This window comes from Lagopus leucura, unplaced genomic scaffold (genome assembly GCF_019238085.1).
Source record: "Lagopus leucura isolate 7727_CA_CO unplaced genomic scaffold, USGS_WTPT01 Super-Scaffold_100036, whole genome shotgun sequence".
In the NCBI taxonomy this organism is placed as follows: domain Eukaryota; kingdom Metazoa; phylum Chordata; class Aves; order Galliformes; family Phasianidae; genus Lagopus; species Lagopus leucura.
Genome location: NW_024962285.1, coordinates 1,471,334 through 1,493,299, shown reverse-complemented (window position 1 = coordinate 1,493,299; position 21,966 = coordinate 1,471,334).

The following is a 21,966-nucleotide window of genomic DNA, read 5'->3' as shown; positions in this document are numbered from 1 at the left end:
GTGCAGTTGTAAATGCTTTGAAAATGCATTGTAAGACGCACATAACTGAAAGAACTAAGTTGTGACATGGAGAACAGCAGTGGGAAAGTCAAACTCAATGTTAGCTTCTTGAAACTGAGGCTTACATGAATGCAAATTAATAAATGATTATAGATAAATTGCATGTCACTGTGCCTTCAACCCTTCAAACATTTTTCCGAGGTGAGGGCATGCAAGTCAACATAATTATGTCCACAGAGAATCTGAGGGGTGATAGAAATGCTCGTTGAAAAGGACTTCAGTATGAAAGTTTCAGTTTCCCTTTGGAGGTGAGGTCACCAACTGAATGGCAGATCAAACTCAATTTTGTCTTCACAGCTCCCCCGGACGAAGTGCCCACACCTTCTGCGTGAATCACGGCCCTGTACTGCACTGCCCACACAGTGAGGAAATTTTTCGTACATCCAGCTTGATCTACCCAACTCACAATTCAAAGTCAGCGTCTCAGCGTGGTCTTCTATATGTTGTAGCAGTCTGCTATTGCTGCAGAGAGCCTAGCTCTGCTATTTTTATAACTGCACTTCAAATACGGCCTTTAGCTTTAACTTTGCTAGACTGACAATCGCATCTCATCCATCCCCTCCTCGTCCACCACTTCACATCCCTTACCATGACTGTAGACTTTTGCTGAGCACTGTGCAAAGTCCCTCCAGAAGCAGGCAAGAAAGAGGATACTGTTAGCTTGCATTCACCATCAAATATCAGAGTCCAGACATTCCTGCCTGCTGATCCAGGCAGTCTGCATCAGCCACAGCTATTCCCCTTCACATACAGAGTCTGGTCCTTGTGCTTGCTAAAATTCATGCCATTTCTCTTGGTCACTGCATACATTTCCCAAAATCCCACTTGAATTTTAAATCTTTGTAGTGAAGTGTTGTCCAGAAGTATGTTGTTTGCATTGTGTATTTTCATTCAGATATCCAATGATGTTAAATGTAAAACCAATACTAATACCCTGCGTCACTGTGGAAATTGTTTAGGCTGGTGGATGATGATTTGCCATTGGTAAATCTGTGTACATTGCTCCTGGTCTCTGTTTGGTCTTCCAGGTGCTTGGAATGTAAACATCAATCTGTGATCTTTCTGGTGTCTAAGATGAGGCTGCCTAGTTCAGAGTTCCCTTAATCTCTCTACCTTTTCTACATAGAAGTAATGGTTATCCTTTTCTATTTGCTGAGGACCTGTTGTGATTTATGGAGATGTTTACAAATGATGAAATGTGACAGTGCAATAATTGCACCCATCTCCTCTAGCAACTTCGGGTGAATATGATAATGATTCTCCTTCCTGGAACAGTTCCAACTTCTTTAAGTTGTACCTACCTAACTTGTTACCTTCTTTTCTATCTCCATTCAAAACCAGACTGGTACATGCAGAAGTTAAAAAGTTTTGCCTGTGAAGACTGATGAAAAAAAAAAAAAAAAAAAAAAAAAAAATCCATGTTTTCTGTATTATGTGAGTCAACTGTCTCTCCTATTCAGCAGCTTTCTGTGTTTTTCCCTTTGATGCTAGCATACTTGCAAGAACTCTACTTGTTACCACTTTATATCCGTACCTAGTTTTAGGTCTAGATGGTTTTTGGTCTTTATGATGTTCATCCTCAGCTGTCTCCTGCCTTTGTTCTCACTTTTTGTGGGATATATTCTAGCATTTCTTTAGGTTCTCTGCCTACTTATGGCGGCCACTGATTTAAATGGCCTTTCTTCCTGCTTGATCCTTACCTCCAACTAAGTTTTCTTTAAAAATCTTTTCTGTGCACCCTGGTAGAACACTCTGAGAAGACCTTCCCCCAGCAACATTCCAAATAACCCACAGTCTACTGTCCTGAAGCCTGGTGTCTGAAGTCTACAGCTAACCTTCTCAGCCTTCCTCCTAATCTCAGTCTCAGTCTTCTTGTGGTCAGTGCATTCCAACCTGTCATCTGTGACCACATTGGCTATCATTTCTACCTCTCATTGAACAGATGTAGTGGAATGATTTCCTGATGGACTCCTCTAAATTTCACATTAGAAAATCATCATCACTGCCCTCCAGACCCTGCCGGAGACTTTTTTAAGCAATAGGAAATGTCCAAATGTTGAATTTCCTTAGATGAACAATGCCTAGCCCCAGCACCGTCATCATTTTGGCCGGGTGGTCTGCAACAGACCTCTATCACAGCATCAGAAGGACCATGAGCATCTTCACAGACTCCTGCTTGGTTTCACACCAGGTCAGTCAAGGATCTCCATTACATAACACACACCTCTCCTCTCCCCTGCCTCTTCTTTCTGCCTACCTTCCTTCAGTAGTCATTAGCAACACATTCCATGAAGACAAAGAGTTCGGTCTAATGGAATCAGCATCGCTGTGGAACTGAGCATGACCACTGTAAAATGGCACCACGAAACTGCTCAAGCTGGATATGAGAACAGAAAGAACTGGAGGCTTTATAATCTTCATCCTCAGAGCTCTTTAAGTATAGAGTCGTCTGTCAGGAAAGATTTAGGAAAGTTTGTTTCACAGAGGTCTGATCTAGGTGACCATACTACAGGATGGCACGGGAAGAAAGCTGTCAAACGGAATTTCAGGCTGCAAATTCAAATAATAATAATATAATCATCAACTGGGAGCAAGCAACATGGTAAAGGGAGGTGAGTGAAAGCCCAAGAGTAAACGTGAAAGTTACTCTTCCAATGTTCTTGTCAGGATTTCATGGATCTGTGCAGTATTCATTGTGGCACGCATTAATATTACTGAAGAAGCTACCTGGTGACACAGGGTGAATTAAGCAGAAAATATTTGGTTGTCAGATCTTATAAAATATATATAAGCTATAACCAAAATTCTGTGGAAAAGTTTACAGGAAAGTGAAATTTGGAAACATCAAGTACTGATGAATCTGCTGAAAGATCTGAGATCGTAGCAGTCTGTCATAAAGACAAGCAAGGAACACTTCAGACAAGCTGTCTGGATTTACTTCAATTCATCTGTGCTGAGCCTATGTACATAGGAAAGTAGATGATTATCTGTGTGGACAAAATCATTACAAAGGACAGAAAAAATTAATTGCTTGGGACTTGGTTATCACTTCTACTTAGTCTGGATATCTGGAAGGGTGAAAATAAGCATGTATGCCCTGCTCTGAGCACAACGATAATTTGCTCCCACTTTAATTCTACTTTCTGTTGCCAGCGTAATGCGGAAGGATTTACTTTAATTAAGAAGACGACCTTCTGTCCTCTTCACTGTCCTTTTGTTCTAGTCAACAGCAAAATGAGTAATTAATGTTCATTTGGTCAGATGTAAGGTTGGTCCTGAATTAAGAAAGAACAAGCCTGGCTAATTCCTGTCAGGATCTCATGATGTTGGTGAAATGTGAGTACAGAAATGGCTGACAATAAATGTTTCTCAAATATTACTCGAGATGTACTATGTGAGAGTTATAGTTCTCTGCTAAGTGTAGTTCCTTCTACTAGTATGAATGATTTAGATTAGACATTCAATGCTAAACTAAAATGAGATGAATCCTGCTTTAATGTGAGACATGAAAACTGTCAGAAAACCTCATGATTCAAGAAGGTTGCTGAAATGAGATATGGCTAATATTGAATGGTCATACGTGAAATAATTTAGTAATTTATGGAGAAATTCGGTAAGCACAAACAGTGAGAGCAACAGGCAATCTGTCTTATAGCAGACTTCTGTAAGAGGCAGAAAAAAAGTCCCTTACCATTTTCCTTACTAAAGCACTCAAATGCCCTGTTGTCATATTTACCACAGCCAACTGCCTTGCTGAAACCACACAGATGCTACAAAGAAAATTTACTGAGAGCATTAGACCGTACCAACTGCACAAATTCTCATGCTCATTACACATTGCATTTGAACAAATATTATTATCACCTCTACATGTCTGCATTAATATTTAATAAGTCTTCTTTCTAGAACCCATCCTACAAACTATTATATTTTTTCTTCTTGGAGGAATCCTATTGACAAAGCAGAGATAGAGATGTATGTATTTAGTCAGAAGATGTAATTTAATTGCATTTCTGTGCAAAAAATAAATCTCAGCAGACTTTTCATTAGTATAAAATGGTCATCGTTGTAGTCCTTCATGAATGATATTTAAATTTTGATTGAAACAGGAAGTACAACTTAATGATGTCTCTAGGGGAAGAAAAACTGGGGCTCCAGACAGAAACATAAAAGACATGGGGAGTTTTCAAATGCATGAATGGCAAAGGTAATATATTCTGTTCTTGTACCCTCTGGGTCCTTGTCTTTGATAAAAAATGTGTTTTTGCATGGATGGAGGGAGGAACCTACCAGAAAAAAAGACTATAGCCAGTATCTGCTGTTATCCTGCTGTGTGTTCATGTACTGCTCCATCTTCACAGAAGCAATCAGTTTACCAGAGGAAAGCATTTTTTATTACCGGTTTTGAAATTTCACCTATTGTAGATTAAAATGTTAAAAAAAATGTTAAAATGTTATGAATTTACCAACTACCATTTATTTTTGGTAAATAAATGCAGTCCTCTTTTAATTCTGTGATACAAATAAATAGAAACAATTCATTCTCTGAGATGTTATCTGTTTCTCAGGTACAAAGGTCACTTGGACCAGCTACTAATCCACAGATATTCTGGGCATTAATCAGATCCCAGATTTTCTCTCTCACTTTTTTCTGCCACTTTTATTTGTTTTGGTATTATTTATTCATTTGCTCTTTAATTTTCTTCTTAAACCAAAATAAGTTTTATTTGCTCAACCATTTCAAATTATATTCTTCACCATTTTGAGCTGGCCACCACAACACAATGCTACTGATGTTGTGGGCTTACTTAGCCCAGCAAGCTATTTCTCTCCCCCATCATAGGCAAAATAGGGGGAGAAAATGTAGCTTGGGAGAAAAGACGAGGCCATGCATGGCTGCAGAGTGAGTCACAGCCTTGATGCTGTGCTAGCACTGCTCAGTGGTGGCCGTACCACTCACTGATGCCATAGCTCCACTCTGATACTCTTCTACTCAAAAGTCTGAAGTACTACATGAGTTCTAAGGAATGTTAATTCCTCCTCAGCCAGACTCAGCACCCAGACTGAGAATTAATCTCGCTGTGTACACATATATTTATATCGATGTAAAGCTGAAAAACACAGCTCTAACGTTGGGAAGTTTCTGATAACATAATATCAGAGCTGCGTTAAGATTGCTGGCCCAGAGTTTGCATGTTTAGATGCTGGGGTTTTTTCAGTTTTGAATTAAGGGGTTTTGACATTTATCTTCATTATCATACTGCCATGGGCAATTCATTTTGTTTAATATCTTGCTGAATGACAACAAGCACTGGAATCAAGCATTAGACATGATACATACTGCAGTCAGGAGCATTCCTCAGGCAGCATTAATGAATCAATAATGTTGTGGAGTGTAAGTGTGACGACGATATTCCTTTAGGTTATACAAACACTTTTTTCTTTGTCTACTTGCAGTGTGCAACCTGGAAATATAGCCAGAGATTTTTGCTGGGACTTGATCATATTGCAGTTCCAAATATAAGCACTTCTTTGAGAAGTTTGTGTATGAATTGCAATCATCCGAAGACTGAACATGCTTAACATCAGTTAGAATTAAGAGTCTCAGTGTAACCAGGAAGCACTGAGTCCTTAGATTTTTATTCCTCTGAATCCATAACAGTTATTTCAGTGATAATGATGCTTTTTGGAGGAATGTGCTTAGCAAGCTAATGACATGCTCAAACCACTCAAAGACGTTAGCAGCAGTGATAAAGCACAGCTAAAATGTTATAGCTGGCAAATGCAACAAAAATGAAAATTTATTTTTTGAACACATTGAGAACATTTTACTTTTACTATAATGGCAAAAAGCTGGTATCATGCAAGTACTGCAAAATTCTATAAATTAAGTATGGATACTGCTAACTTATTTGCTTAAGTGGACTTAAATCTATTTTTTTCCCCACAGACTTTCATAGCCCCAAACCATCAAAAGGTCTTAGCCTTGAAAAGGCACAGGAAAATAACGGCAGCTAGGTGAGTCCCACAGCACCAGTACTGCTTTTTTTAGATCTGTTGTTGATACTAACATTGATTTGCATCTTCACAAATGAAAAATTTCCTTGGAAGTTACCACAAAACATCTGGTTTAAGTTTGCTGCAAGGTCACTGCTTTCCATGTCCTAATCTTTGTAAAAAAGGCTACTGTGGAGTAGCTGTCTCATATGATGTGTGATACTCTTATTGCTGCAAGTGAATCACTACAATTAATTTCATCTCCTGCACAGACAAAGTGAGTGATTCTGCCCAGGCATTCAGAGGATATTCTTATGCTCTCAAAAGTATAAAAGAAGCGGGGAGGAAAGGAGTTCGGAAGGGAAGAGCCTCTCCAGGGACAAGTATTGTGCCCATAACAGTTAAACAGTTATGTCACACAGCACTGACATAAATCCTACCACATCTGAACTGAAACTGAATTTTGAGTGTATTTTCAAGCACCACAGTTGTATGCACTTTCAAATTAAGGAATAACCTCTTTCGTTAGTGGAAAACATAATCTTCTGATACCTGATGACCATGCATAAACAGTGCAAGTCTTAGATCATGGGTGTCCAACCTCTTGACTTGCCTGGGCTGCACTGAGTGAAGGGGGGTTGTCTTGGGTTGCATATATGCAGCGTGCACCAAAAGTAATGTCCCCTATTTATTTCCATGGAAATTACAACCAATACAAAGAGCATAGTAACACTATGTAATAGAACATATCTTGAGCTACAAAACACTACTTTTCAACAATAATGACCTTGTCTATTGCGCTAGTTGGAACTACTTTGACCTTTGAGATCCCTTCCAATCCAAGCTATTCTCTTATTCTGATTCTATGAACATGACCACTATTATTTATGCATGTGTGCCAGCAATGAACAAGATCCTGCATGCCATGATCTAAAACATCTGCACCAGTGGAGGTGACCACTGGTGCCACTGCTGAAACACACCACCCACCACCTCACTGTGCTGACATCTGCTATTTGGTCACCATCAACATGCTCCAAACATTGATGAATGTCAATACATGTCGTTTTTTCCATATAGAGGAATTCAATTCTAAACCTTTGGTTCATGGGATAATGGGATATTTGACCTTGCTTTTTTGAAAGTAGTGCATCAGGCTGGCTCGATGGCAGTGGTTGCAATTGTTAATAAGCTCCCAGAGTGTCAGAGATTTTGGACATTTTACTCTTCCTGCGCTTCATCCTTGAAAACAGTTGTTCACAATGCATCCTGCCAAAAAGCAATGACTTGAATAAGGCATGGTAATGAAGCGAGGGGTATTTCTCTCTGTAAATAGAGGGTTTACAAAAGTCTGGTAAAGAGATGTGATCACATTGTTGAGCTGCACACCTTATTGCAATTTCATACATTCTATTTGAAAATTCTCACGTAATGTATTTACGTCAGTGGAAAATGGAGTCGCAGATATAGCACAGAATTGATGATTTTTTCAGCAATCTTGAAACCTGTTCTCAAGTTCCCGTATCAAAGCAGAAGGCAAGACTGTATATTTTTGCTGCTCACAGGATTGTGTTTAGCCAGTATATCAAAATGCATAAATGCATTTGCTGTGTCTTCAGTTAACACTGCACTGTGCTGTCCCCATGCCCTGTTTACAATCCAGACAGCACTTCTGGAACACCATAGTCTTCCACTTCCATATAAAGAGACTTCCTTTGTTTAGTTTGAGAAATACATCTTAGTGTATAATACATTATATGGAATATTGATATTTCAGACTGAGACCACAGAAACAAGACAGACAGTGAGGAGTAACCCAACAGAAATACTTTATTCACAGATACTTTCATCCAGAGAGTGAGCAGGATGCATGGACGGGAAAAAACTCTGTGTGAGCTGTGGGTGCCCCAGGTGAAAGCACACCTACCTGTTTCTGCTGTCTTCTAACACACAGCTGCAGAGAATGTGCCACATGCATCTACATTCACCTACCAGTGCGGTGTCCCTAGGAGCAGCACTGCGTGCAGCCACCACCTCCCAGAGATGTTTCTCAGCTGTGGCAAAGGCCATGCAAGGACCAGGTGTGGTTTTCTTGATTGTTCTTCCCAAGCTCTCCATTCGGTTGTAAACTTTCATGCTTCTCTTATACTCCTTTTCAGGTTGACTCCTTTGTTCCTGTAGTCTCTTACCATCTGGCTGTTTTCCCATTTAGCAGACTTGGCTTTGAGGATCCAGTTCTTGCACACTGATTACATTTACATCCTTCTCCTATCAGCTCAGTTCACATTATCATGAGCATTTGCCGAAGGAGTGCCCTGTAGGTGCCTCACAACATTCTGATGGAAGGACTGGTTGCCTATACCCAAACATTTTCTTGAAAACCAGGGCACTCTCCTGAAAACTTACTTATATTGAGAACTACATGGACATTCTCTATTGCAAAGAAAACTCAGGACTTCTTTGCCTCTGTCCATGATGAAGAAACTTTGGCTTCATTTTTCTTTCTTCGTACAAAGTGAGTCTTACTGGAAAACAAACAAGAGAGACTGCATGGAATGTCCCACCCAGTACCTTGATTCTGCTCTCAAAAGGCAGACTGCTGCTTCAGCCAGTACTTGGGGGGTGTGTAGTGCAATAAGTGTTGTCTTATTTTGTGAAACATACTTATTATTATTAACAGGACAGACTGGTGCTGATGAGGACGGGTCTTCTCACAAAGTATGCATGTCATACATTCCTGCAGTGAGCACCTGGAATTGTGGTGGGGTGACTGCCCAGAGCATGGGAGTTTCACAGAAAGCAGACAAATAGCTCTTATATCTCTGGTTCACTTTTTTTTAATTATTTTTTATTTTTTTTTTAATTTTTATGGTTTCTCCTATGGAAATAAATACTCAGATGAAAGCCATGAAGGCTCAAACCCGTCACTGCACATCCACTGAGTAAAATTTGAGCTTTATTTTAGTTCAGGGTAATATTATTGAGGCCAGCTTGCTAACAGCCTTCACTGAGGGTAGATTTGGAAGAACAAATAAGTCTAAATGTCTAAAATGAAGGCAAGTATAAATGGTTATGCCTTTATACACTCTGCATATAATGCCCTTGCATACAGGAAGAAGCTAAATGTAAGGGCAGTGACAGCGCTCAGGAATAGAGTATGACAGCTACCTTAGGCAACACTGATGTATGGTCAAGTGGGAAAACTAAAGAGTGAATTTCATTCTGAGTGCCAATGATGACGCAGGAGGGGAATACAAGCATGTTTACACAATGAGAACTTTTCTCGAACCTCAATTCCAAAAAAAAAAACCAAAAAACACCAAAAATTGAAAACAAAGAAACGTAATTCTTACTTTGTTTATGTTGGCATTGGGTCTAAATATGTTTGTATTCTTCAGTAACTAGACTGCTGGCTTCAGCTCAATCAGGCTATGTATATACTGAAGGCAATACATATTGAAATTCATTTATGGAGACGGCTTTGCCATTATTATCAGAAATAAGTCACTACTAATTGTTATCTCATATTTAACTTTCCTGCAATGAGAGCTAGATGACAGATTTTATTATTATTGTGTTTTATTATTTTTATAACATAAGATATAGCATTTTTACATGGCAAGAAAGAGAATATCAGAGAAACAGAAGTCAGGGTTGTTGATTTTGAAAGACAATTGCTTTTATCACTACTGTTTTCTTGACCAGCAAATAAAATTATACTGTAAATCACAGTGCCGCTCAGGAAGGGAAACCTATTTGGAAGGTACAAAATCCATCAGTCTTAGAGCAAATGAGGAAAGCTTTGACTCTCAGGTACTTAGATGAAAATGGTGTAGGAAACAGCATGACAAAGGAAAACCCTTCTGGCTTTCTAGCTTCAGTTTTGCTGTTTGGTTGGGTTTGGGGATTTTTGAGGTGTTTTTCTGTTTGTTTATTTTGTTTTTTGTCACTTTTAATAAGTACTTACTTTTTTTTGTCAGCTGTAAAACTAATTTGGCTTCAGCTGGTCCAAATGAACTCAAAAGCCCTGCAGTCATGCAGCACCACTGTATATGTGTCATCTTCAAGGAATTCCATACATTGGCATTTTGAGTGACCACTGACCTGTGGTTTCACACTGTTAGGCAGCTAAGCTCCACCATTCTGCTCACTTACTCCGCCTCCTCAAAAGAACAGGTAGATGGGTAGAGATGTTATAGGTGATACTATTTTTGAGGTATCTGAAAGAAATTATCCATTGTTATGGTTTATCCCAGCAGGTGGCTCAGCACCATGCAGTTGCTCAGCACTCCTCCTCTTCCCAGAAGGATGGGGGAAAGAATTAAGGAAGCAAAGTAGAACTCGTGGGTCGAGATAAAACTAGTTACTAAAATACAGAAAAGGAAAAGGATAACACTTATGTCTGTGTATATATATGAATATATAATAAGTGATGCACAAGCAGGAGCCCATGACCCCCCAGCCAATGCTCAGCTTGTTCCTTGAGCAGCAAAAGAGAAAGAAATGAACTCCTACCCCCCTCAAAAGTCCTTCCACTTGATGTCATATCTCTGTATATATGTAGTATCTCTTTGGACAGTTTAAGTCAGCTGTTTTGATTCCATTCCCTCCCAGCTCCGAGGGCCCTTCACTGCAAACAGCTTTGGCTCTGCACAACACTGCTTAGCAGCTGCTATAAACATCGTGTTATCAACGTTGTTTTTTGCTACAGCCAAAACACAGCATCATTCCAGACACTGAAAGCAATTCCCTCCCATCTGAAACTAATACATCCACAGAGTATTTCTGGGTAGTTTACGCACTGTTAAGTCATTGCAAGATTCTGGTATGCCTTCTGGATTTCAGTTGCTGAGTGTCGCTTCAAGGTAACTTATGCAACTTTGAATACTTGCCTGACATTCCTTTTCATGTTAAAAAATGCCTATTCATTTTGAAGATGCAAACAGGAAAATAAATGTCCATCAAATAATCCCTTTTTTGGAAAAATCTGAGCAGTAAAAGTGCATATCTATGCTAGAGCACAGTAGCTTCAGGAGAAGTTATCAGCAGAATGCTAAAAGAAATAAATCTGGTTCATCATATGATAGCTATCAGGCTTGTAAAAAGATGAATGGTTCATCCTGATACACACAATTTCCACCAGTTTGTGAGTAGGCTTTGGAAAGAGTTCTTACTGAATTCTCGTTCTATGGTGTTATAGTGGAGGTTCTCCCTGGCACATCAACTATTATTCTTTGAAGAAAGGAAATTTTGCATCCCTGTTTCAGGTCTGAGTGGTGAACTGTTAGAGGTTATGCACTTATGAATGTCAATAGTCAATATTCAGCAGCTGAGCTGGCAACAGACATTGCAACTTTGCAGCTTTTCAGCCCTTTGTCATCTGAGCAATAGTCACAGTAAAGTTTCAGTCAGAACAACCTTTTTTTTGCTTCTGTGACCACAATTCTCCTGCAGTATGATCATCTGAAAGTTGAAGTATCTATAGAATGCAGTAGCTTCTTATGGCGAGGAGATGAAACACTGCATCTACATTCATTTTTATGCAGTGTACAGCTTCTCACAGTCCAGGTCAGTGGATAAGTTCATTTGCTTACACACTCCTGTTGAAATAGTATTTGAGACTTATAATGATACCATTCATTTTATAGCATTAAGGACTAGAAAGATATTTTTTTTCTTTTTATTTATTAATGAAGTGTATTTCAGTGAAGAATGTTGCTTTCCAGACTTAAACGATACCATTTCTGAAAAGTACTGTTTAGCAGGAATGAACCATGAGCAATGTCATTGGTTCTGTCTTGTCTTCAGACCTAGGACATTGTCTATCAATCAAGAAAATGAGGATAGTCATCCTGCTGAGAGCTCTGAATTTCTCTCATTGTTTTAGGTGATATACTATAATGGCAGCTCCAAAAGCAGTGCTTCCTATTTTATTATGATAGCCCATGACATCAGAGGTGGAAGTTGGTGGTGTGGCTGAAAATTCCCACCAAGATTCCATTGCATTTTGTTGCCATGTGCAGTCTGACACAGCAGCGGCTGTCGTGGAAGTCAGCATGAAGCAAAGCTGTGGAAATGAACTCCTCTATTCAGAAAACAGCTGTACCCCTTGACATTCACTGGTGCTTACTGAATGTTTATGGAGATCAAACAGTGCATGTAAGCACAGTGAGGTGATGGGTGGTGTATTTCAGCTGAAGTGAACAGCAGCAAGAAAGACAAGGCACGTTGCAGATGGCCATGCAGATTTTTACAAGAGCAAAATTCAGGCTCTTGTTTATCCCTGGTGAAAATGCAGAGCTAATGGTTGTACTATGTTGAAAAAATATTGTTTTGTATCTGAGAATATGCTCTATCAGTATTACTGTGCTGCCCTTTGTATCTGTCGTAGTTTCCATAGAAATAAATAGGAGGCACTACTTTGAGAGCGACCTAAATATATTTACCAGGATGTGAGACGATGGAGGATAAAGGTCTTCAGGAAACAGGAGCTCAGTCTGAAGGCATCATTAGGGTGAGTCAGGTTGCTGGTCAGGACCTTCTAATCAAAGGAGGCCTTTTGTTGTTATTTCTGTGCTTTTCAGCAAGCCAAGCCAAGCAGGCATTTGTTCAAGATTGATTTACTGTATGTTTTATGTTTGTTATCCAGGCATGTGAATTTCAGGTTTTGGTTAGTTTTCCATATAGCAGCCAGCCATCAGAACTTACTTAGACAAAATCCAAACCATCTGTTAAATCTCTACCCTAAAGACCAAAGATTGAACAGCAACTGCTAGTAATTCAGTAAAAATGCAAATCTACTCATATAAATGCCATGTCATGTAAGTGACATATGAATCTGGGTAGCTTTAAGGAAACACAGCTATTCCTTTTTCCTGAAAGCTTGAGGAAAAATAAAATATATCCTCATCTGTTGCTTTAAGTCAGTTTTTACAGAATCAGCTCTTACTAGTTCTGTAAATACACCGCTTATTTCTGTGGAGTTTTACACTCTGAAAGTGTCATCATATCTGGTTCCCCGCTGAGAAAAGGCTGGTGGAATTGCGTTAGCTACCTGCATGCCTCGCTTTTTGAACTCTTGACCACCATCAGTCAAACCCGTCACTGGGCAAGGGCCCAAAACTGTGAAGTTTCTGGGGTCTGTAGAGGCCTCAGAATGTCACGTTTGCACAAGTGCTGCAGTTGTGTTGCTGCTCACACACCTGAGATGCTGTGTGTGCGGCAGCTACTTTGCCAGGTAGGTTGGGAAGCAGGAATTGCTGGTTTCTCCAACTGGGAAACAACCTCTTTGCTAGCCGTGCTGACATCCCATCCTTTGAAGCTTCCATGTGACCATAATTTGAATGGTTCATCCCAAAGAAAATTAAACTAGCAGAATTTCACAGTGTTTTTTTCAGTATTCATGTTTTTAAATAATTAAAGTTTTGTAATTTTTAATTAATTTTAGTATCTAGCTTCCTTTTGTTCACTGAAGTCACTTGTTTCAACAGTAGTGGTAAGTAGAGAAAATTCTGGCAAGTGAGTCAAATTCTTTTGTCCCATGAGAAAAAAAAGGCCAAAAAGATGTAAAGCTTTGTGATGTCAGTGTACTTTTCCCAAACTTGCACATCTCCCTATCAAAAAACACAGTACTCAAAGGAAAGTGAAAGAGACCTATCTCTCCAGTCAAAACGTCCTTATCAGTTTATGTCATTGCCCATCTCCACTTCTTTAGCAAAGTTGCATAAAATCAGTTAACATTAAAAAAATGCTAATAAAATCTATTTAAATTTCAGACATTTCTTGTACAGAAATATCACAAGCTGGGTATGATTGGGAAGAGGAATGAAGACTGGAATTAACGTATATAGTAATTTTCCTTTATTTTAAGTGCATTTTAATGTAATGAGCATTTGAAATCAGTACAGAGATACTGAGTTACACAAAGGATTGTGCCTCAACTCATCCTACATTGTACTTTGAGTACTTCTCAGTGCTGCTGAGAATTATCCACTGTGCAACTATCCACAGGGCTGAACTGACAGAGTTTGGCTGTGTTTTTGTTTTACTCACAGGGCAGGAGTTAACCTGATTTATTATTTTTTTTCTAGCAAGCGTATTTATAATAAACACAGGTTTCCATAAATCTTTCTGGATTTTCAGGCTACATTTATCAGATAGGAAAATTCATAATCCCAAAGAAAATGAGCTATGTGCTCTGAATTTAAATTGAGGTGCAGTGGCACATCAAAATGAAATGGGCCATATTCTGCTAGCGCTGCCATCATGATAAGTGACAGCAATGTATGAGGCATGAGGAAAGTGTTCAAACAAAACAAACGGGGACATACAGCCCCTAGACTTTGAGCAGCAAGCAACACAATAATCAGGGATAAGATAACAGAGCTAGTTGCAAAAGGGAGAGGAAAAAGAAGACGATGAATGTTGTCAAATCTCTGTTTTATTAAATATTTGAAGGTATTTAATCACACTGGTGCAATACCAGTGTACTGAGGAAAACAGTGCTATATCAGAACCTTTGCAGTTCCAGGAAACTCTACTAGATAAAGGAAATACAATAGAAATGTTGGAGTCAGAGCATCACTGATTTGTACCAAATTAGATGCCAAGAGTGCTCTAGAGAAAACTTGTTCCTGAGCTAATTTGCTGAAAAACTGTGTTTAACTGAGAATCCTTTGATTAATGGTATTGAACCAACTCAGCCTCTGAATACATGAATGCTTTGTATCTCTCACTGCTCTGCAAGAAAATAAAATTGTGCAGCGTGAAATAGAAGTGCCAGAAGGAAAATGTACCTTGTAAAGTGTCACTTCCAGCAAAACAAGCAGCACAGCATAAATACAGAAGGGTGTTCTCCATAGGGCTGCACAGTCTGTGTAGGCTCTCAAAACACATCTAAGCTTCAGCTTAAAAAGTACTGCCTGTGCTGCACAGACAGTCAGCAAGCCTATACGTATCAGTATGAAACATGCCTTAAGATAAACTGTACTGCCCATAGAAAAATAATACCTCTGGCTCCTTAAACGATGAGGGGAGGGCCCTTTACTGTAAATGTGGATTAACTTAGTCAATGGGAAAGAGTAATTATGATAATCATGAACGTGCATGACAAACGAGGGAATGCAAATATGGGAAGGCATATTCATTTTGGTGGGTAATTTGCTCCACATTGCAGAATAAAAGATTTGTTGAAAGAAACGTCTAGGGAAGGGTGGGAAAAAAAAAGGAAATACAAATCTTAACAGTAGAGAAATGGGTAAGTTACAATTTGGCTACAAGGAAAGTTGAAATGATTCTTCTTTGTGATTGATGTTGAACACTGAGAAGTCCTCCAAAGTATAATAAGGGAGGCAGATTTACTAAGCCTAGTGTCAACAACACAGTGTCAATGAGGACTTCTGTGGAGTAGGGGCTTCATCTGCTCCAACCCTAGCCTGAGATGTGCACAGCAACATAAAGCAGAAGTACTGAGCTGTCAGAGGTAATCTGGTTTGAGTCCAGACACGGGGCATTTTTACAGCCCTGTTGAGACCTGGGGATTATTAGTTAAGATGTAATTCCTAAGTTCATCTCTATTTCCTGAGTCTAGGTCTGATCTGACATGGCATGACTTTGATCTATGTGGATTTGAGAGTCTGAATTCTTCAGGATCAAGCACTGAACCTGCAGAAAGTGGTCCATCACTCAGCCCGCAACATAGAGTACCAACAAACAAGCTTAAAGATTGTAACAGAAATTGGAAAAGAAGCATGAAGACTTGCCTTCATTTAAACCTTAGAGAAAAGAGTTTATCTATCTTCAGAATTTACAGTTTTTTACTATTTATAAAGTGCTGAAAAATGGCTACATTCTACTGAACCATGTAATAATTTTTTACCATTCCAGTACAGTTCGTTTCATAATTTCAACTAATCAGCTAGGATTAGAGGTAATTTAATTTCTAATTATATGCTTATGACCTGACAAGCAGGAAACTGAGATGTACATGAAGAGCTACCTCCTTCAAATAGAAGAACTACTTTTTCTTGACAAAGAGTTACTTCCAAATAACACTGAACAGAATTGGTTTACAATTAGAATAAATATTTGTTTATTCTTGTTTTGTAGCACATTTGCTATCCCAGGTTGATTGGGAACAGCAAAAGTTTGCCAGTGCATTATTTGCCTACCAACGTAAACATTAACACCATACTGTTCACTCTTCAAACCATCACACAAGTTTCATTTTATTTCCAATCTTTCCCTCATCCCACCGTGCTGGGGCTGTGAGCAAGTAGCTGTGTGGGGCTTGGCTGCCTGTTGGCTTAAACCAGAACACAGTTAATTACCTGTATAGGTCTGGAGAAGCTTGAGCAGAAAGGTGAGAAAGGAATTGGTCTCTGAGGTAAGCCATGGGTCTGTGCAGATATCTGATCAGGAGTTAAAAACCCTGGTGATATCTTTGTTCTGATTAATCAGGCCCTTTCCATCCTCTTCTTAGAAGCAGATTCAGTGTTCCCACTTGAAAAAGTTTGGTGAACCACACAGGGAAGATCAAGACACCCAATGCCAACTGGTTAAAATAAATTGCGTGTGCACACTGAAGCAAAGAGAAGTGGATCACTGCTGCCTGCATTTCAGTAATACATCTATTCCATTCCACAGCCCCACAGACTGAATAAAAGCTCTTTGGAGAAGCCCTGAGGCTGGCTATAGACTTCTACTGTTCTGAACCACATAATAAAGGCCAGAGGTTCCATAGAGGCACATTTCTAAAAAGAATGGGAATTTATGCACACAGAGCTTACTATTTAAAGTACGTATTCTGCTTGTGGAGTAATTACTTGAGCTATAGCATTGCTCACTGGAAATTAAGGTACAGATTGCTCACAAGGGTACAGAAGCAGAGTGCAGCCTGTGTGCCACTAAGTGGCATGGAGGGTGCAGACTCTGCAGCCAAGTTCTGTGATCTGTTGTAGTTCCCCAGGAACTTGAGGAGTCAACAACATCAGAACTGATGTACAAACAAAAATAATGCTGGGAGGAGGGCTTGGTGGTGCTTACCTGATGAGTGATGCAACCTGATGAAGAGTGCTTACCTGCCTCTCTCAGAGCCGAAGACTCATATTTTTTTACAAAATGCCTTTGGTGAATTTTGTTCATTATAATATCAAACCACATCTCCATCCCAAATGCTACCAGCCTCCAAGGTGTGATAGCCTCTCACTAAGCATGCACACTGAATTTTCTTAACCTCTACCTTTTAAAGCTTTGTGAGGAAATTTTAAACCAGTGAGAGCAGAAGTATGTCAGCACTAGAGTCACTCCAGTTTCACCTGTAGAATAAGAAATAGTATAAACATGGTTAAAGATAGGGGGAAGATTAGGGAGGATACCTTTGCAGACAAGCCAGGAGAACACCTCTGGCTCCAGGATCAGTCAATGGGCAGATCCCCTCTTTACCCCCCATAGGCACTCCTGCTAGGTAAGATTCACACACTCGGTTCTGCTTCCCTAGGAAATGTAGTAATATCTATAATTTTTGTTTATAACTTGGTGCTCTTGTGGACAGGCTGTATTTCTCTTAGTTCTCTGCACATGCTTTGCTTTATTCTTGGTTAACCTCACACCCACTGCAGACAGTTATCACATCCTGTGCATAAGAGTGGAAAGGGATGGCCAGATTTGGGAATGCCTCTGGTTATGTTAAGGTAAAACGAAATGCAGAGGTTCTCACACAGTCATCAGTTTTAACAGGAATCTATATGCTACATTTATCCCAAAAATAGTGCACTTTAAGAATTAAACCTGCCTTGACTGAACAGCTAAACTATAAAAGTTTTTGTTGGCCCTTACCAACAATGAATTATCACCAGCAATCCAAAAGAACGTGTAATCTGCTGCATAGAAACTGCACTATTCACTGAGATAGACATGTTAGTTCTCACTGGATACGGCCAAAATTCGAGCAGTGACCAAGCCACGTGAGTTCTGATTGAGCAGAGTTGAACAAATTATGAGTGGGTGATGAATAAACTCTTTGAATGCCACTAAATAAGTGGGGCAGTGCACTATTAGTGAATCCAGAATCATGATCGTTCTTATACTGAAATCGAGCATCACTCAGAGCATTGCCCCTTTAGCATAACACTGCTCTGGAAGTCACTGCCTAAGAAAAACAGGGATAAGAGAACTTAATGTTTATTAATCGAAAGGATAACATTGAATCTGAGTGTATCTAAGTATTCAAAATGTCTTCCTAAGACCAGTTTTCCAAGATGCTATCTTTCCTGCATTCCTTCTAAGAATTGTGCAGCTGGATTGAAAGTTTTGTAACCCAAAAATTACGTTTGGAATGTCCTCATCAAATTGTCTCTTTCTATTCCATCCATCGGAGGATAGTAAAGCACTTATATTCATTAAAAAGCTAAATAAGTCATTAGTCAGCTATAAAAAAGTATTTACAAGGTCAGAAACTTGATTTCCTTCACCAATATTTGTGTTGGGTAATTTGTATGCTGTAGGATTAATTCACATTATGCTACTTGTTTGATAAATTTATTAGACTGCTCTGTACTTGATTTTACTTTTGAATTCTTGTTGATTTTCATACTCTGATATTATTTGAGAAATCATTCTAGTGTTAGAAATAACATTAGAGCACAGTAATTTGTATAGTGAAGCACAGAACAACAACCCATTCCTTCTGCCTGTGAAATGCATTTTTTCAGTTCCTTTTCAATTAGAAGGAGAGAAAAATGATTGCAAAGAACTGACATCAGGAAATCTCATTATGTGTTTGTTAATAGCGGTTTGTCTGAAGAGTTACACAGTGCAAAGAAGAAAGGATGAAGGGGGGATACAGTTACTGGCAGAAGTGACAATATAAGAAGAAATTCAAATGATGTACTCTGAGTCACCAATGAAGATAACGTCTGGAAGGCCTGGGCTCTATCCATCACACAGGAGCATGACTAAGAACTCCTTTGGCATATTAAAGGTGGCAAGCACATAACACTGTTCTCCCTTTCCTTCCCTTTTTCTCTCCTTCTCTTTCCCCTTTCTTCCCTTTTTCTTCTGTTCCCTTGAAAACAGAACTTCCAAGAACTTTTGAAAGGTGGCAGAGATCTCATACTGTCCTCACTTTGAAATGCTGCAAAATACAACTTGGAAACCTGGCAGGTTGCTCCTATGGCCAGTGGAATTGAGCTGAGAAACACATCCAAATGTAACAGCAATGTTTGCTAAGAAATGAATGAAACCTCAGTGACTACAGAACACAGGTGTTTTTAAGAATGCTATTTTCTAGATTGTGAGCAAAAAGGGTGGCAATGCAACCAAATTTCATCAGAGTTACAGAGATGCAGGAATTGTGGCCGTTGTCAGAAGGCATGAAGGGATTTAGGAACTGATGTAAAATTTTACCTTCCATGATCTCCTGTAAGAGTGTTCTACATCTGAACTGTGCATTGCATACCTTTGTTCTGAAGCATTTATTTTGAAGCTTTTCTTTGCTGGTGCAATTTAATGTCCTCGGGTCGTATAATGGAAGAATCAGAGATCAGTATTTCCCTGTGAAACTTTGCCAGTCTCGTCCTTGGTTGTCTGCTTTCTGTCCTGAATTGTCTGTGGTTATTTACTGTTTGCCATATGCAAGTTGTTCTACAAATTTGATCATCCCTAGAGCCGTCTTCTGAACCTGCCCACATCCTTCTCTATGGCTTTTGAAACGGGAAGAACAACATTCAAGGTGCAGTCAATGATACACCTACATAGTGGCGCATCTTTTCAATTGCATTGTCTTCTTCCTTGCAGAAAGATTAATCATACACCTTTTTTAAAGCATTGCTAATGAGAAAATCATAAGATGAAGAGGTATGTTTTAGTTGGCTGAACTCTTCTCAGCTGCTTTTTCACAGTTGCACGTAGATAAAATTGTTGGCTCTGATGCTGGAGCAGGCACAATTAGCCTTCTTCCACAGCATTTCTGGCACAGCTTCATAGCAGAAATTCTTTTGTATTCCTCCTACACTGAGATATGCTCTATTGTGACGACAGCTTTGCACCCTCGGGCAAAATCTCCTACAAAGTATAAATTTGTCCTCTCCTAATTCACCAAGAATGGAGTACTTTGGGGTGTTCCTCATACATGGCTTTTTATTCATATGGGATACGGGGAAGCCTTTGGGAAAGTATGAGATGACAGTCACATTCTAAACTAATGGCACAAAAAGCAGGAGTTGCAGACTATGAGGGATAAAAGGCTGGTTATATGAATTCTCTGTCACTTCCAGAATTTCTGTTCCCTGCCTTCCATCATTTGATTTCTTTCTTTAAATAGTTAATATTTTTCATTATCTTTTAAACTTTAAATCTGGTATTTCTCACCCAGTACTTCCAATATCCTATATTTCACCTGATTTTTCAGATATTTCTCTGAAATACTTGTGTAGTTTCTGTAGTTAACCTGATAGTCATAATAAGCTTGATTTACACAACACCTGCACTAGCTATGAACGTTCCCTTTATCTGCAGAGATCGTAGCCTGAGCCTGATGTTTCTTTCTTTCCCTTAATTAGGAGTAACATATTCTCCTAGCTCCAAAGGATGTTTCCACAAGATAAGTTTGCACTTCAAAAACTACGCACTGCCTTAAAGCACACAGAAACCACACAGATGTGACCCCAAAGTTGGCTTAGAAGTACCTTGGAACCCAGTTATCACTGAAGATCTTTAACAACCATGGGGAGGGTTTTTCAGATAAGTGTTTCTTTGTGAAATACTGCAGGTAAACAGCCATTCATGTGTTGGAAAACTAAAAAGCTGGATTTCTATTTGGCTTCACACTCCAGATCATTTCTCAGTCAACAATTACAATTTAGATTAGATTGTTAAAAAACACTGCTGTTTCTAATTTCTTACTCATTACAATAGTAAATAAATAATTAAGCTATTAACTAAAATTCACTTCTAGCCAAGAGATTTATTGCTAGATCTGACAAATACTGTGAGCAAGTAGTCAAACCATGATATAATTCCTATGAAAGCTAACAAAATATTTTCAAGTTTCAATGATAATGCGTGAAAAAATGTTTTCTTTCCTATCAATTATTTCTCTTTGTTAATTAAGGCTTTCCTATCTTTTCTATACTTTTTAATTAGATCTTTAATGCATTTGTTATTCTATTCAGTCTGCTTGTATAGAGATTTAACCACAAGACAGCTTTCTGCCTTTTCCGATGATTTTTTAAAATGGTGTTAAAAAGTCTAATGATTTTTTCCTCGTCTGTGAAATGTCTCACACCAAAATGCAGTGACTCAGCTACTTTTCACAGCAGGTCTTCAGAATAAATGACTACAAGATGCTCAAGGATTTCTTCTCAAAATCATGTTACTCATATAGCAGCCTGTAAGCACTGAAATGTGTCTAAAAGTCAGGATTTGCATTTTAGGACTGCGTTTTTTTCTCATTTCTCATGACTTTGATGCTCATGGTTTATATAGCAAATATCCTTGCAGGATTTTTTTTTTTATAATACAAGTGTTTAGGAGAATTTTTTCTCTCTGGACTAGAAATTCTTTTTTTTAACTTCTGGGCAGCCATGCATGATGTGAGAAATGCCTGAAGATGCTTTCCTTTGATCGTTTCTAAGTGGCCGGATATTTGTTAAACATCCTTCAAATATGAATGGGCTGCCGTATTTTTTAACACATTCATAAAACCTTACTCCTTTGCTAGTGAGAAAATATTCCTTCTTTTTTCCCCTCCCTAGTTGTGCTAGTTTTTTAACATGAATTAATTTCTTCCAATTATTCTCTCCCACAAAACCGCTGTTATGAATTAGAACCCCCTCAAAAAAGCTTTCAGTATATTCACAGCTTAAAGAATTCAAGTTGCTTGCAAATGGTATTTCTGTGAAGATAAATTTA